The following is a 16,068-nucleotide window of genomic DNA, read 5'->3' on the forward strand; positions in this document are numbered from 1 at the left end:
CTGTCACCACGCTCCAACAGGCTGTTAACTTGATCGATGCGACCCAGAAAACGTATCCAGGAGGTCTCAAAACTTGATCACCTTCTATCAAATCTTACACCATTTGTAAAAAAAGGTGATTTTTTTAATTCAACATTTAAATGTTTAAGAAAGATGAAATATTAGGCTAAGAAATGAAAAAAGAAACCTTTTATTATCCCATGATGATCATCCATTTAAATGAAATCCGAAACAAAATATATAGAAACATATTAAATTGAAGTATTTGAAATAGGAATGCCCATGATGTGACATATGCACAGACGATATAGGAATGCTATGATGAGACATATGCATGTTTTGAAATTTATCTGTATCAACAACCAAAAGCTTTATAGATCCTTTGCCATCATGATATTGCTTCTAAATGCATGCTTAAATTAATAAATAATTTAAATATCCAGATAATATGTGATTGAAACTAACACCAAAAAATTTGTTCGTGGGTTTCATTCTTTTGGGTTTGATCTCGTCCAAAGTATCCGTTAAATGGTGCGTTAAATATATATTATGTTTATTGTTATCATAATAATTATTATTTTATATCTTTATTGTCTTCACACTTCATATTCTACTTACATTCCTATTATGGGTTAACAATGAAATAAATTTGTTTGTATTGGTAGTTTGCAACGAAATGATGGAATGGGATGGAATTGGATGCAAATTCCAACCAAATCTCACATACTATTATCTCCATATCTTAACTGATTATAATCAGTTTTAATCCTCCAATTTTAGTTGAATTTGTGATTATTCCAAATAAAAATAATAGGTAACTAATGCACTTTAATGGCCTAAATAGGAAACTAAGAAATGAAAAAAATGTGAAATACATAGGACTGGTAAGCTTAGACCAGTCAATGATAACAGTACAAGTTATTACACATAATGCATACTTACAAAAATTTGATGCCTTATGTCTTTTTAAATAAAATTTATGTACTATCTTAGGAATACAACTTATATAGACTACAAACTAATGTTTTTAAGTAGACATACGTCATTTACCTTGAAACATAGAAGGGAAAAGATCAGTCACTATCTATATGTTGCTCTTTCGTTTTAGATCTCATTCGACCTCTCCTCCTAAATCCATTATCGCTCTCATCTCTTACCTAATCCCAACAGAACATTTCATCATAACGAACAACATGTCCATGAATAAATAGTTTTCCTATGGAGCAAAAAACCAATTTTAAACATTATATCACATCACAATTCTCAAATAGTCATTAATATGAGTGCTTTCGTATGTTATTATGTTACTAAAGATAGAATGTGTACAAATGTCGTTTGCATATTGGATTAGACATTTTTAAAGAGTATACCATCATGAATGTATACCATCACCAATGTATAGTCCTTAATTAGATGCCAAAGATTGTCAACATATTGGAGAAATTCAATCCCACAATGAGTTTGGCATCTCTGAGAAACATTACAATAATGACTACCTTTACCTTCTCCTAGGAATTTAATATTAATAAATCTTAATCAAACTTAAGGCAGAACAATACACATACCTCCATAATCATCGTTGCCATGGCATATATGAGAATCCAGTAAAACCCATATGATAATCGGCATAACTGGAAAGAACAGTAAGCTTCAGTGATAAAGAATATAAGAATACCATAAATAATAGGCATCATAATTTAGTAAAAAGAAGACGATTCAAAATGTTACATTTGATACTAATAACCACATTGGTGTTGATCTTGCAACCAAACGCATAGTAATATTTTGTAGGAATAGAGTATATTGACCTCTTTGCTTCTTCCTTGCTATAAGATAAATGTAGCCTTGTTAAAAATATAATTAGGTATTGCATACCTACCTAAAGCGGAAGCTACCTGTAAAGATGGACCAAGAGACTTACAACCCAGTCATACAACCTCAAGAATCTTATCAATTTTACTCTTAGCCCTATCTTGATAATCCATTCGAGCAAAAAAGAAAATATATGCAAAAGTTGAATCACCAAAGCACCAAATTAGAAAATTCTAGAACATAACACGATCATCACTCCCAAACCATCGATTTTTGGTTTCTAGATATTAATGGAAAATAGGTTGGAGAGAATGTAACTTACCTCTTAACGATCGATGGTCGATGGAAACTTTTTTAGGATGGAAGTATATAACACACTCTATGGAAGAACATCCATTGGCTTATTTTAGGTCATGGATTTAGTTGGACTGACTAACATGATGCAAACAAATCCCACGATCATAAACAAAATGAAATCACATACATATCAATGTGTGACATTCCCATTCTCACGGCCATAAAAGACCGATTTTGTATATGCTTTATAAAAATCAGAGTACCTTTTTTAATAAAAATGTTGCGGAATTTGTTCCTAGTAAAACATGATAAATACGTTATCACAGAATTTCCGAAGAAAAGTATTTTTATCCATTTTAAAACATTTGGGATGTCATCGTTAATACAGAAACATAAGCATAAATAGAACTTACATTCATTATCACTAGTGATTTATATCTCCTTAATCTCTCAGTGTAATGTGACTTCATATTCACACCTGTGATATAAATAAACTGAGTGGGTCAGGTTGGGAAACGTGGTGAGTACATAAGGTTTTCAACCCACAATAATATAATTATTATGTTTAATCATCAAACAGTAACCCAATTACCCATCCTCGTTATCTTCTTTACCCTTAAGGGTCTGCCCTAAGAATCAGCTATTTCTCATTCATTGATTACTAAGGATCATCCTAAAGAATCGGTACAAAGTCCATCGTTACTACAGTTTACACAACAGGCACTAAGTCTGCATAGTCGCCAGGGTTTAGGCACCAAGTCTGCATGGTCACCAGGGTTTAGGCATCAAGTCTGCATGATCACCAAGGTTTAGGCACTAAGTCTGCATAGTCACCATGGTTTAGGCATCAAGTCTGCATGATCATCAAGATTTAGAGTACACCGGGTGAACACATTGTTCACAACACCTACAGGTTGCGAGCCTGCTAGTGTTGCATTCGACTGTCTAGAATAGCCCGTGGTTGTCACCCATAGTCTGCTAGATGATGAGGTCAACATTTGGGAACAAGGCTTCTCACATCGTCCACTTCTCACCCTTACCTCATGGTCTATATCACCTATCAACTCATCATCCAACTCATATTTCATCTACCCATGTTTTACCCAACATATTATGTAGATATAAATAAGTATACAGTTTAAATCATATAAAACTTGTATAAAATCGTTCATCCAGCATAGATAGCAATTATACAGATAATATGCACACATAGCACGTAGTTTATATAAAATACTTCATGTCTATGTGTAAGATGAAAGGGACCATGCACTCACCTGAGAAGGTGGTGACTCGGCACTCGAACAACACTTTGTTACTCTTAACACAATTTTCCTCGGACAAAACCTAGAATCATTACCACTAGAGTTTAGTCTAATATTCACCGAGACTAATTAATAGTCTAGCTATTATTACTATTATATAAACATTAAACAATAACTATATAACTCATAATAATAGCCCAAGTACTTATTATAAGTTCCTAATAACGTTACTATAATTATATAAAAGCTATATAAAAAATAGCGTAGGCGTAGCTCACTTACAACGGGTTTTATAGAAAACCGGGCTTCACTTGGAGCAGCATTTCTGAGCTGAAAAGCTCTTCTTCTCGGAGCCTTCTGGCGCACCAGGACTTGCCTCTAGCACTTGGAAGTTGCTAAGGATTGGGGAGGAGAGGTTTGGAGTATTGAGAGAGAAAGAAGGGTGAATGTGTGAGTTTTGGGAGTGATTTACACCTTTATTTATAGGTTGAGTTTGGTGCGAACGCAACGTGTTTCCTAGACGAACATAGTGCGTTCGTTGCCACGTGTCGCCATCTTGTTCCAAGCCGTGGGGAAGAAGGTGTGACCCAGATTGCGCCACGTGTCACTCGCATATTACCTCACAAACTAATTATCTTTTATAGTCCGTAACTTTTGGCATACGAGCTCCGTTTTTGACGTTCTTTATATCCACGCATAGGCGGGACCGTATTCTACAACTTTCGTTTAGACTCCGTCGGCTAATTTTGACTTTATTTTTAAAGTTATATTTTTAATAGGCCGGGACAAGAATAGTCCGTTAAAAATTCATAACTTCTTCATCCGACGTCCGTTTTTGTCTATCTTTTTACCGTTGTGCTACTATTAACGATATCTTCGATTCTCGTTTAGGTTGTGTCTGCCAAAAACTGCTCGCACTAAAATTCGAGTTTCGGGTCGTGCACTGTTATGTCAAATATTAGAAAATTCATAACTTCCTCATACGAAGTCAGATTTTGGTGTTCTTTTTTTTTTGTATATTCTCGGTTTAACATATACTACAACTTTTTTTGATCACTAAGGCTAAAAATTCCTCCCTCGTAAATTCACTATTCATGTCTCCCGGTGCCGTGCCGGTTTTGCCGAAAAATTTCGACGGGTCATAACTTCTTCGTTATAACTCGGATTTCGGCATTGTTTATATGTACGGAACTGATAAGTTTAAAACAAACTTAAAGATCGATTAGATCTATGAAACAGGTAGATAAATGACTAGATAAACAATTAAGAACAAGCTAATGAATCAAAAGGTGTCGAATGATTCAATAAACAATCCTCAGAAGAGCTCGATAAAGAACATCAACTGTAGAGGATTTTAGGGTTTACAATATTCAATGAGAGTGATTACCGTTACTATACGCATACATGCATGCATATATTTATAATGAAACCCTAACAATTTTTCTAAGAAAAAGAGGGTTAATCTAGTTAAACACGGATTGACAAGCCCAATCCGGTTGTAAAACAAAAGGGCCCAAGACGCAACACAATTATCTTCAACAATCTCCCCCTTTGCGTCTTTGCCACAGAATCTTCATTCCCTTTTAACAGCAGAAGGCTTCTTTACCGTTTCAAAAATCCTCGGTATAATAGCCAGAATGTGATGCCTGAAGGTGATATACCAACGAAGCATATCAGTGAAGTTCTTCTTGTCTGCTGTGGAGTTCTGCTTGCATCGGTGAATGATATTTATAATATGCTCCAGACAATCTGTTGAAAACAGATGTTTGTCTACCAAAGCAAACAGAAACTTACGCTTGTCGCCTCTTGTGAACATGACCGTCAGATTTGAAGAGTCAATTTGCCCTAACTTCATTTTATGAACGTCTCCTGTCTTGGAAGTAGGCTTGACGGTCGGTTTCTTGTTCATAATCTTTGCTATTTCCTGATCCATAGTGGCGAGCTCATGGATGTAGGAAGCCAACATTCTTTTGAGATGTTTCAGAATCGGTTCATACTCTCTATGATTGGAGAGAAGAATGTTGTATAGCAGAATCCAATCATGCGGATTCAGACTGGGAAGATCTTCCAGAGAAATGAGATGTTCTGTGTTGGCCGTTCCTCTGTTGATTTTGAAGTTAACGTTCACAAATTTCCCATCATGTGTTGGTTTCAGTACCTTGACTTTAATTATCTTCTGTGCACTCCATGTCAAGTACTGCGGTTGACCATACTTCAAATAGAAATCTATTAATTCTCTGTCAACCTTCAAGTTTGGATGAGGGACATCGGCAGTGACATCAAAGCAATGAAATGTAAAAGCTTTTCGCGTGATTGGCATGTCAAACTGCGAGTCTTTGGTATTTTCACACTCGAAAGATGCAATCGGTTCCAACCAATATATGGAGGGAAACTCAATCGCTTGATTGATGAGTGTGTCTCTGTCCCATTCTGGGAACAGAGTCTTCTTGGCTTGTATAGCATCCTCATCCTCCTTGATTTTTCTTTCTCTAGCCTCGGCCTCTCGAGCTATTTTAAGAGTTTCATCCAGCTCTTTGTCCCTTTTCTTTCGTTGAAGAGCTTCAGTGATAGTTTCATCTGTATCTGACTCGCTCTCAACAAGGAACTGTTTTCCAGAACCCGAAGCTACATTAACCTTCGGTTCTGCCTTTGATAAACCTTCCTCTCCCCCTTGTCGCGGAAGAACAAGCTTCTCCGAGACACCCTTCATTTTGCTCAAGATGTTAATCGCAGGAAGGAGTTTAGCCTGGAGATGCTGTCTGATAGTAAGGGTAAGAAAGGGATCATGAGTGTCAAGAACATTTGTCAACATATTCTTGACATCACCAGCGCAGCCTTGAAGAACTACCCGCTGAGTTTTCAGCAAAGAGATTTCTTGTTGTGCCTGGGCCAGTTGTATCTTCTGAAGGTCGATAGTTGCCTGATGCTTGACAAGATCTTCCTTTAAGGTGCTCTCTGCTGCTAGAGAAGCAAAACGTGAATCCAAAGATTGGAGAAAAAAGGTGGATTCAATTTTGAGGTCAGCACGCAGAGCCTCAAACTTGTAGGTTTCACCCTGAAGAGTAGCCGAAAAGGAGTCGACTGACGTCTGAAACTTGGCCGCACTGGAATCAGCATGTGCTTTGAGAGAATCAAGAAAGATCTGAGTTGTGTGAACAACCTCATAAACTTCCTTTGTGGCTTTGGAGCATGAAGCAGCTGAGTTGTCGATGGCATCAGTGGAACGATCCAGAGCGTCAGTGTACGTCTTGATCGCAGACTCAATGAAGGCTTTCAGCACGACACCCCCGTAGGCTTTATTATCAGCCAACAGACTATCGAGTTTGTCGTGAATTTCTTGAAGCTGCTGACTGGTAACAGGGGTATCGGCATCAGTGTCTGTAGGAATCCGGTAGGGGCTATAATAAAGAGAATCGTACTCTTCATCATCACCGCCCAAGGTAGCACCGGAGTTGGAGGATGGAGAAGGAGATGGTGGCATGTTGATGACGGGGGTTTCAACCACAGTAGTAGCCCCTGTATCAGATACATTGACTGTTACTGGTGGTTAGGAAGAGGTGATAGTAACTTATTTGGTGATAATTGGTGTGGGGATAGAAGATGTAGGTTGAGTAACAGAGAAGGGAATGGTTGGTTCTGTTGTAGTGGGAGGGATGGTTATAGGAACAGAAAGTGGGACCTTCTGTGTTGGTGATTGGGGTGGGGTAGGAATTTTAGGAGAAGTTGGAGGAGTGGGTGATTTGGTAATTTTGGGAGATCCTGGTGGAGAGGGTGATTTGGTAATTTTAGGAGATGCTGGTGGAGAGGGAAGATGAGTGCCTGCAGGAGAAGATGGTTGTTGAGGAGACTGAGCAATTGTTGTCTCTGTTGGAGGAGCAGTAGTCTCTGTGTCGGATGGGTCATTAGGAGCAGAGCCAGGAGAAGGAGATCCTTTGGCTCTTTTAGCCATCTTCTTGACCTTCTTTGATTTGGACTAAGAAGGTTCCTCTGCATCGGATTTTCGTTTGGAGGATCTTCGCTTTCTCTCCTTTTTCGGTTCAGTTTCTTTCTTCTCTGGTTTCTCCTTTTTGTCGGCCCTCTTGCCACGATTGGCAGGTTGATCAAGGGTTTCTAGTGTTGCTTTCTGTTCTTCGGACAGAACCCTTGGAGGCAAGGGTGTTCTGGTGCTATAGTCAGCCATGATTTTGCTGTGAGGCGTGACACACCTGTACATGGATTCAGGGATTAATCCATAATGGAGAAACTTACTTGGATCAGAAACGATGTTCTTCTTAGTGTGGTAAGAGGCAATTGAAGCCATAAGAGCATCCTTCATCACAGGGATTTCAAGGGAATCCATGGCCTTCTTTGTGATAAGCGTCCAGAAACGGCCACATGAGATCTCAGAGTACCGTGTAGAGGTGTTGAGACTCTGAACGACTTGAAACCAGATTATGGAGCCATAATCTAGGTTGATGTCGTTGTAAAGACCATAAAGTATGGTGAGAAATCCTTTACTCGTGGTATCAGACCCACCACACCGCTCCGCTAAACCCTTGATCAAAAGGGTAAGCAATCCATTCCATTGAGAAGGAAGACAAGATTTCTTGACCTTCGCGATTGTTGTAAGAACATCCATATAACCCATCTCGTACATCATCGAGAAAAGTTGAGTAGTGGTGATAAAATCCGGTGAGATGACGGAAGAATCAACTGCAAGCCCTAGAAGAGAGCAAAACCTGATTTTGGACACAGAGGTTTTCTTGTCATGGATGGTGAAGTAGATGCGATCTTTGTGTTTGTCATAGTTTGCTGTTGTGTAGACTTGAGAAAGCAGGGACATTGGAACGGCTTCCACCTGCGTGAGTGCCAACAGCAATGGGGAATATTTTAGGCATTCCACCACGTGGAGCATGTACGCATCATATAAGAACGGGGTCATCTCTATAATCATATTTTGATTAGGCTTGATGGAGAGCAAAGATGAAGATGCAGTTTGATCTTGTGCAGAAGAAGAAGTCGCCATTGTTGAATTGAAGAAGAAGATGAATAGTGGAAACTTTTCAGAGAGAGAGATTACGTGGGAGGTAAATGCCAAAGAACACGATCACCCCTTATTTATACCATTCACTGGAGAGAGAAAATTGTGATGATGAGGAAACCAAAACGTCGCTTGAAAAAGCGCGATTGGAAGTTATGGTGTATCCCAGGAATACATCAGCACACGTGGGTGTGAAACGAATCAATTGCACGCGCCCAAATCATATTTTTGTACCGTTTGAAATTCCTTGTACCCTTGTTTGGTTACAACTGAAACTTAAAACCATATACCAAACAGCAATCAGAATGTTGGAAAAAATTAATTTTCGTGCATAAGAGTGTGAAAGATAAAGAAATAAATCAAAGGTGTTTAAGAGGTGAGTGTTGTCTATTAAGAAGACAGAAAGCGGAAGATTCCGGGCAAAGAATCATTTCCTTCAAAGCCAAGAGAGACTTGAAGTGCTTGTGTGGTTTTCCTGGAAATACGATCAGTTATCTATTAATAAACAATGAAAGGCATCTTTTGATCATGGGATGAGGGGTAGCTGACCTCTAACCGAACATCAAGTCTTAACATAAAACTGAGTGTTGGCAGAGATACCTGTGAGACCGATGTGATCTGTTGAACAGGTAGGTGGGAATTATCATGTGACAAGCATGGGATAAACAGAAATCTCAAAGAAAAATAAACTGGACCTCTTTGGGAAGAAATGTCTTAGGTGGAGACGATTTCATAAAAGATCACACAAAAAGAAAATGAGATTTCCAAGTAATATCTTGAGTATATCACTCACCGTCAATTCTTTTCAGGTATTGGATTTTGGGTTTCACTTAGAACGTGGTAGTCGAATCCAAGATCATAAACACAGAGGTTGTGTAACCATAAGCTTCAGTGGTAAAGACCGAAAGCATCAAGGGTTACTTTAGGGAATCGAAGGTAAATGTAGAATTTGAGGAGGTGGTTAAGAGACCGAACGTACCTTCTGCTACAGAAGTGGGACAAAGCAGAGCAACTCATGTATCAAATGAGTAGAGTAAGGTAGCTCTAGACCGAGTGTGAGAGAATAGCCTGATTGGGAAGAAACGATAGGTATTGATCGAATCATTAAGGCGTACTCAAGGTCATAGAGGTTTGCGACAACATACAACAGCATGCTTCTAGGGACGTCTGACTAGCCTGAGAGAACGATAAAACATACCTGGGTAAACACTACAGAAGGTGATACTTGTATTTACCTGTGCAAAGCGTACACCAACCAGGACTAGCGAGTAGTGGAAATAAGTAAGAAAACGGAATAAAACAAAAGGATAAAATGTTTTTGTGATTTTGAAATGTTTCTGAAAAATAAATAAAAACAGAAAGGTAAAATGTTTTTGTAATTTTGAGATTTTTCTGAAAAATAAATAAAAACAGAAAGATAAAATGTTTTTGTAATTTTGAGATTTTTCTGAAAAATAAATAAAAACAGAAAGATAAAATTGTACAACATAAAAAATGATGAAGTAGAGATAGACCGAGCGATCTATGTGTTTCGGTGACAATTTCAGAACAGAGAGGAACCGAGCGGTCTGTCTAGTTCGGTTCCAGTAAATCACCAGAGCAGAGAGAGACCGAGCGGTCTGTTTGCTTTGGTTCCTTTAAATCTCCAGAGCAGAGAGAGACCGAGCGGTCTGTTTGTGTCGGTTCCTTTAAATCTTCAGAGCAGAGAGCGACCGAGCAGTCTGTTTGCTTCGGTTCCTTTAAATCTCCAGAGCAGAGAGCGACCGAGCGGTCTGTTTGCTTCGGTTCCTTTAAATCTCCAGAGCAGAGAGCGATCGAGCGGTCTGTCTATTTCGGTTCTTGATTCTTAGTTGGAGATTTGAGGATTTGGGACCGACTCTCCTACCATCATACCCAAGCCTTGTAGAATTTTGTTGAAAGTCGTTTCAGGAAGAGCTTTGGTAAAGACATCAGCCAATTGATCAGTGGTTCGAACAAAGTGTACTTCAACGTTTCCGTCTTCCACGTGATCTTTGATGAAGTGATACCTCAGTGCGATGTGCTTGGTCTTGGAATGTTGCACTGGGTTATGACAGATCCTAATTGCACTTTCAGAGTCACAATATAGTGGGATCTTTTTCATATTGAGTCCATAGTCTCGGAGTTGACTCTGGATCCAAATCACTTGAGAGGTACAGGAAGCAGCGACAATGTATTCTGCTTCAGCAGTAGACAGAGACACGCATGTTTGTTTCTTTGACTGCCAGCTAACCAACTTCCCATCGAGGAATTGGCAACCGCCAGTGGTGCTTTTCCTGTCGAGACCACAACCACCAAGGTCTGCATCTGAGTAGGCTTGAACAAAGAAGCCTGAGTTAGAAGGGTACCACAGACCTAAAGAGGTAGTTCTCTTGAGATAACGGAATATGTTTTTCACTGCAAGCATATGAGGTTCCTGTCGATTTGCCTGAAACCGAGCACAGTAACAAACAGAAAACATTATGTTAGGTCTGCTAGCAGTAAGATACATTAAAGAGCCTATCATTTGACGATAAAGTGTAAGATCAACAGCCGGTTTATCCAGGGATGGAGTGAGCTTAGTGCCGAATGCCATTGGGACTTTGACCTTTGAATCTCCCATCATGCCAAATTTTGCTAAGAGATTCTTTGTGTAAGCTTCCTGGTTGATAAAGATGCCTTCAGGTCCCTGTCTGATATTTAAACCAAGAAAAAAGTTAATGGGACCCATCGAGCTCATTTCAAATTTAGTCTCCATCAGCTTTCTGAATTCAGCTGTTAGGCTTGGATTCGTGGAGCCAAAGATGATATCATCGACGTAAATTTGAACGATCATAACGTGGTTACCTTCCTTTTTGCGAAAGAAGGTTGGGTCAACCGAACCTTGTTTGAATTTGGACATCTTTAAAAATTTAGTCAGCGTTTCATACCAGTCCCTCGGTGCTTGTTTCAGACCATACACGGCTTTATCCAAAATGTAACAGTGATCGGGATACTTTTCATTCACGAATCCAGGAGGTTGCTCCACATACACAGTCTCTTCGAGATCTCCATTGAGAAATGCACACTTGACGTCCATTTGAAAGACCTCAAAGTTTTAGTGAGCAGCATAAGCAAGAATATTCTCACTGATTCCAGCCTAGCTACCGGAGCGAAAGTCTCTTCATAGTCAATGCCTTCCTCCTGACAGTATCCTTTGACGACCAGACGTGCTTTGTTTCTGATAACGTTCCCTTCCTTGTCAAGTTTGTTCCTAAAGACCCATTTGAGACCAACAACCGAGGCATGTGGAGGAGTTGAAATAAGACGCCAGACCTTGTTCCTTTCAAATTCATTCAGTTCGTCTTGCATTGCTTGAACCCAATCGGAGTGATCAAGAGCAGTTTTAACTGTCTTTGGTTCAACTTTTGATACGAATGAGTTAAACATGCAGAATTCGACTTTTGAGTACAAGGATGCTTGTTTTGCCTTGAGTTGTGATCGAGTCAGAACTGTTTCTGAGATATTACCGACAACTTGAGAGATAGGATGATTTCTGGTCCATTTGGTGAGAGGAGGGAAGTTTGGATCAAAAGATGGATCTAATTCAGCATTTATCATTTCTTCTGGTTCGGACAGACTGTCGAAGTCGTATGACATATCAGCATGCTCCCCCTCGACATATGATCTTGCAGGAATGTCTTGTGAATCTTGAGTTATAGTGGTTTCTTGAGGTAATGATCTTTCGGGTGTTGAAGTACCTACGGTTGGTGGGGCATTTTCGGTTGGTGAGGCACTCTCGGTTGGTGAGACACTCTCAGTTGGTGAAGCACTCTCGGTTGGTGAAGCACTCTCGGATGGTGAGACACTCTCGGTTGAAGGTTGAGACCTTAGCTCCCCCTCAACTTGTGAACTTGGCTGGGATGAAGGTGGATCCTCCCCCTCTACTGATGCATTGTGTTGGGGAGGGTCTTGTGAACTCGATTCTTCTTCATTCATTCTTCTTGCAGCATCGTCAATAAGTTGCTTCAAGTGATCTACCCTGTTGTCTGCTGCACTGGCTTCAGATAGAGTGGCCTTCTCTGGTTCATCAAAAAGCTCCATGAATTTCTCGAATAGATTAGCGATCGAGGCTGTGACTTGGCCAGTTTAAGGAAAGATTTCTCCAGCTGTGTCTTCGTTGGCCTTTAGCTTTTTAACATAGCTATCATCAAAAGTCACGTAGTACGTTTCTTCGATCTTCCTTGAACGCTTGTTTAACACTCTGTATGCTTTGGAAGTAAGAGAATAACCCATAAATATCCCTTCGTCAGCTTTGACATCAAACTTGTTGCGATGTTCTTTGGAATTGAAAATGAAGCATCTGGAACTGAACACATGGAAAAACTTCACATCTGGCTTCCTGTTGTTGATGATCTCATAAGGAGTGAGAGTGAAGCGTTTGTTAAGATACGACCTGTTCTGTGTAAAACAAGCAGCAGAAATAGCATCAGCCCAAAAATATAAAGGTAAGGAAGCAAAACTTAGCATTGTTCCGGCAGCTTCACATAAGGATCGGTTTCGTCTTTCGACAATTCCATTCTGTTGAGGTGTGTAGGGAGCTGAGAAGTTGTGACTGATCCCCTTTTCTTCCAGGAATTCTTCAAATTCTTTATTTTTGAACTCCAACCCATTGTCGCTTCTGATGTTGCGAACGACCTTCTTCAGCTGTACTTCAATCTGCTTGATGAACACTTTTAGCTTGTGAGTCGCTTCAGATTTAAGCTTCAGAAAAAACACCCATGTAAAACGTGAAAAGTCATCAACAATAACAAGAATATACTTGCTACCACCGATGCTTTCTATAGAAGGACCACATAAATCAATATGAAGTAATTCCAGTGGTTCAACGACTTTAGTGTTTATTATGGATGGATGAATTTGACGACTCTGCTTCCCCATTTCACATGCAGCACACAGATGATCTCTGTCATACTTGAGCAATGGGAGACCCCTCACATGACCTCCAGTGACAAGTTTGTTGATATCTTTGAAGTTGAGATGAGAGAGTCTTCTGTGCCACAGCCAGCTTTCGTCAGATGGTGCTTTGGATAACAGACAGATGGCTGGGTTTCCTTTGATTGGTTTGAGATTTAGGGGAAACATTTCACCTTTGCCCTCTGATTGGAGAATAACTTTGTTCGTCTTCTTCTCAATAATTTCTGAACCTTCATCATCGAATGAGACTTTGGGACCAGTACCTCCAACAAGCTGAGATACACTGATGAGATTGTGTTGTAGTCCCTCTACATATGCAACTTTCCTGATTGAGAAATCACCGTTTGTAATCATCCCGTATCCTTTGATGGTTCCGAAGGAATTGTTCCCAAATTTGACATTTCCACCATTTGAAAGAGATCTGAATTCCCTTAGTTCTTCCTTCCTCCCTGTCATGTGATGCGAGCAGCCACTATCAATGTACCATTCTTCGTCATACTGCTCGTCACTGATAACCTGCAAAAATTAAGCAGATTTAGGAACCCAGAGCTTTTTGGGTCCTCGTGAGTTGTTTACGGGAATAGTAAGAGAGATGTCAACAACATATGTTCTTTTTATTAGTGTTGTTTCAACTTTTCTTTTGATGGTGAAAACTTTGATTTTATTTGGATTTAATGGTTTTGGTATTGATTTTGATTCAGTATCTGAAACCTTCTGTTTTCCTTTTTATTCAGCTGATGACTGAGATTTTTGAGAAGAAACAGAGTGGACTTTAGGACGAGAAGAGACAGAGGATTTTGAGGAGTTAGAAGAGTTAGAATGAGATGACTCAGAACGGTATGACTTCTTAATTGAAGATTCTAGGTGACTCTTTTGCTTTTGATTAACGGTAGGACCAACTTTAGAGTTTTGACCTCTTTTAATTCCCGAACCGAACCTGTGCTTTTGGTTGAAATCATTCTCTGAACCGAACCTATACGTTCGGTTGTTGTTGTGCTCTGAGCCGAACCTCTGCTTTTGGTTGTTGTTCTGCTCAGAACCGAACCTCTGCTTTCGGTTGTTGTTATGCTCTGAACCGAACTTCCGCTTTCGGTTATTGTGCTGCTCAGAACCGAACCTCTGCTTTCGGTTGTTGTTCTGCTTAGAACCGAGACTCTGCGTTCGGTTGTCGTTTCTCTCCGTCGATCCAACAGGATTTTTCGCTGGTTTTAAATTCCTGTCTTGATGTGAGAAATAGGCATTTTGCGATTGCCAAAACTGTTTTCTTTCTGAGAGATTTTTCCTGTATCTCTGATTCCTTTCCCGTTTTTGACTTTTCATCTGCTTTGGTTGATGATGGACGTTAGCTTTATGTTTTTTATTTTCATTGGTTGATCCACTCTGAACCGATGTTGTTTTGCTTGGAGATGTGACTTCTTTTGCAGGAATTTCTTTCTCTTGAGGGACATCTTTTGTTCCACTGATACTTGCCACGTTGAAGCAATCAGGTTTATTTAAAGGTTCTGGAACGTATCTGCCTTTGCTTTTCCATGAAGTCCTTTCAGACAGACCTACCGTTTCATCAGCATTGTCAATGGGAGCCAACCAGAAGAACTCATCACAGCCATCAGCATTGTCTTCGTTCACAATAGCTGTTAGTTCAGCAGTCTGATGTTCGGTTACACCTGTGACTTTGTATACCTGATTCGGAGTGGTCCTAACTTTTTGGTATACAGCCTTCTCTACAAGAATCGGGGACTTTTGTTGGGACAACCGAGCGAATTCCACAGAATTTTCAGAGATGAGATTTTTGTGGTTCTCGGGTTCATTTTTGACAAATTCTGAACAATCAACTGTGTCATCTACAGAAATTTCACTCATATTATCGTCCTCATTAAGCTCAGATGCATTTTCAACCTCAATTTTATTTTCCGAGCTTAAGTTGACATTTAGTGAGTCAAATTTTTGTATAGTTTCAGTTCTAAGCTTCAGTTTATCATTTTCATCCAAAAGATTTTTGAGCATATTCTTGTGGTCCTTGGATTTTATGAAAGATTCAATTTTGTCCAGTCCATACAAATATGTTGGATTAACATCCTCAGACGAAATAATACTCTCACAATTGTATGCATCAGCATCAATTTCATCTTCCTTAAACTCAAGAAAGGGTAAAATCATGCGATGAATCTTTTGCCCTATTTCATAATTTAAATGAAGCTGAGTAATATTAGTATAAAGACGTTTGGCAATCAGACAAAAAACATTTCGCTGTTTCAAAAGCTTTAAATTGTCTCTTTGCAAATAAATGTTTTCATCTTTTATTTTGATTAACTCTGACTCCTTCAGTTCAATCCACATTCGCCGTTCCTCACTCTTCGAAGACACCCTGCTTAATTGATCAGTTAGGTTAGAGTTGGTGACCCGAGTTTGAGTTAAACTACTATCTAGATGAGAGATTCTTGAATTAACACTTTTTAATTCCTTTTCATATGAGCATTGTGGGACTTTAAATGAGACAAAAACTGATTGTACCTTCTTGATCAGTTCATCAAGTTCGCTGAACTGCTCGCTGAGTGGTTTGGCAGTAAAGCACAGATTCTGCTGTTCTTTGTCATCATTCCCACCATCAGTGTTGTATCCTCTCATCTAAGAAACGTCGGACACCATCAAGCATCTTCCTCCATTGCTCACTTCTTTCGCTACATAGGCCTTTCCATGTGAAGGCTTCCTCACTTCATCATCTTC

This window comes from Lactuca saligna, chromosome 1, assembly GCF_052625555.1.
Source record: "Lactuca saligna cultivar CGN05327 chromosome 1, ASM5262555v1, whole genome shotgun sequence".
Classification (NCBI taxonomy): Eukaryota; Viridiplantae; Streptophyta; class Magnoliopsida; order Asterales; family Asteraceae; genus Lactuca; species Lactuca saligna.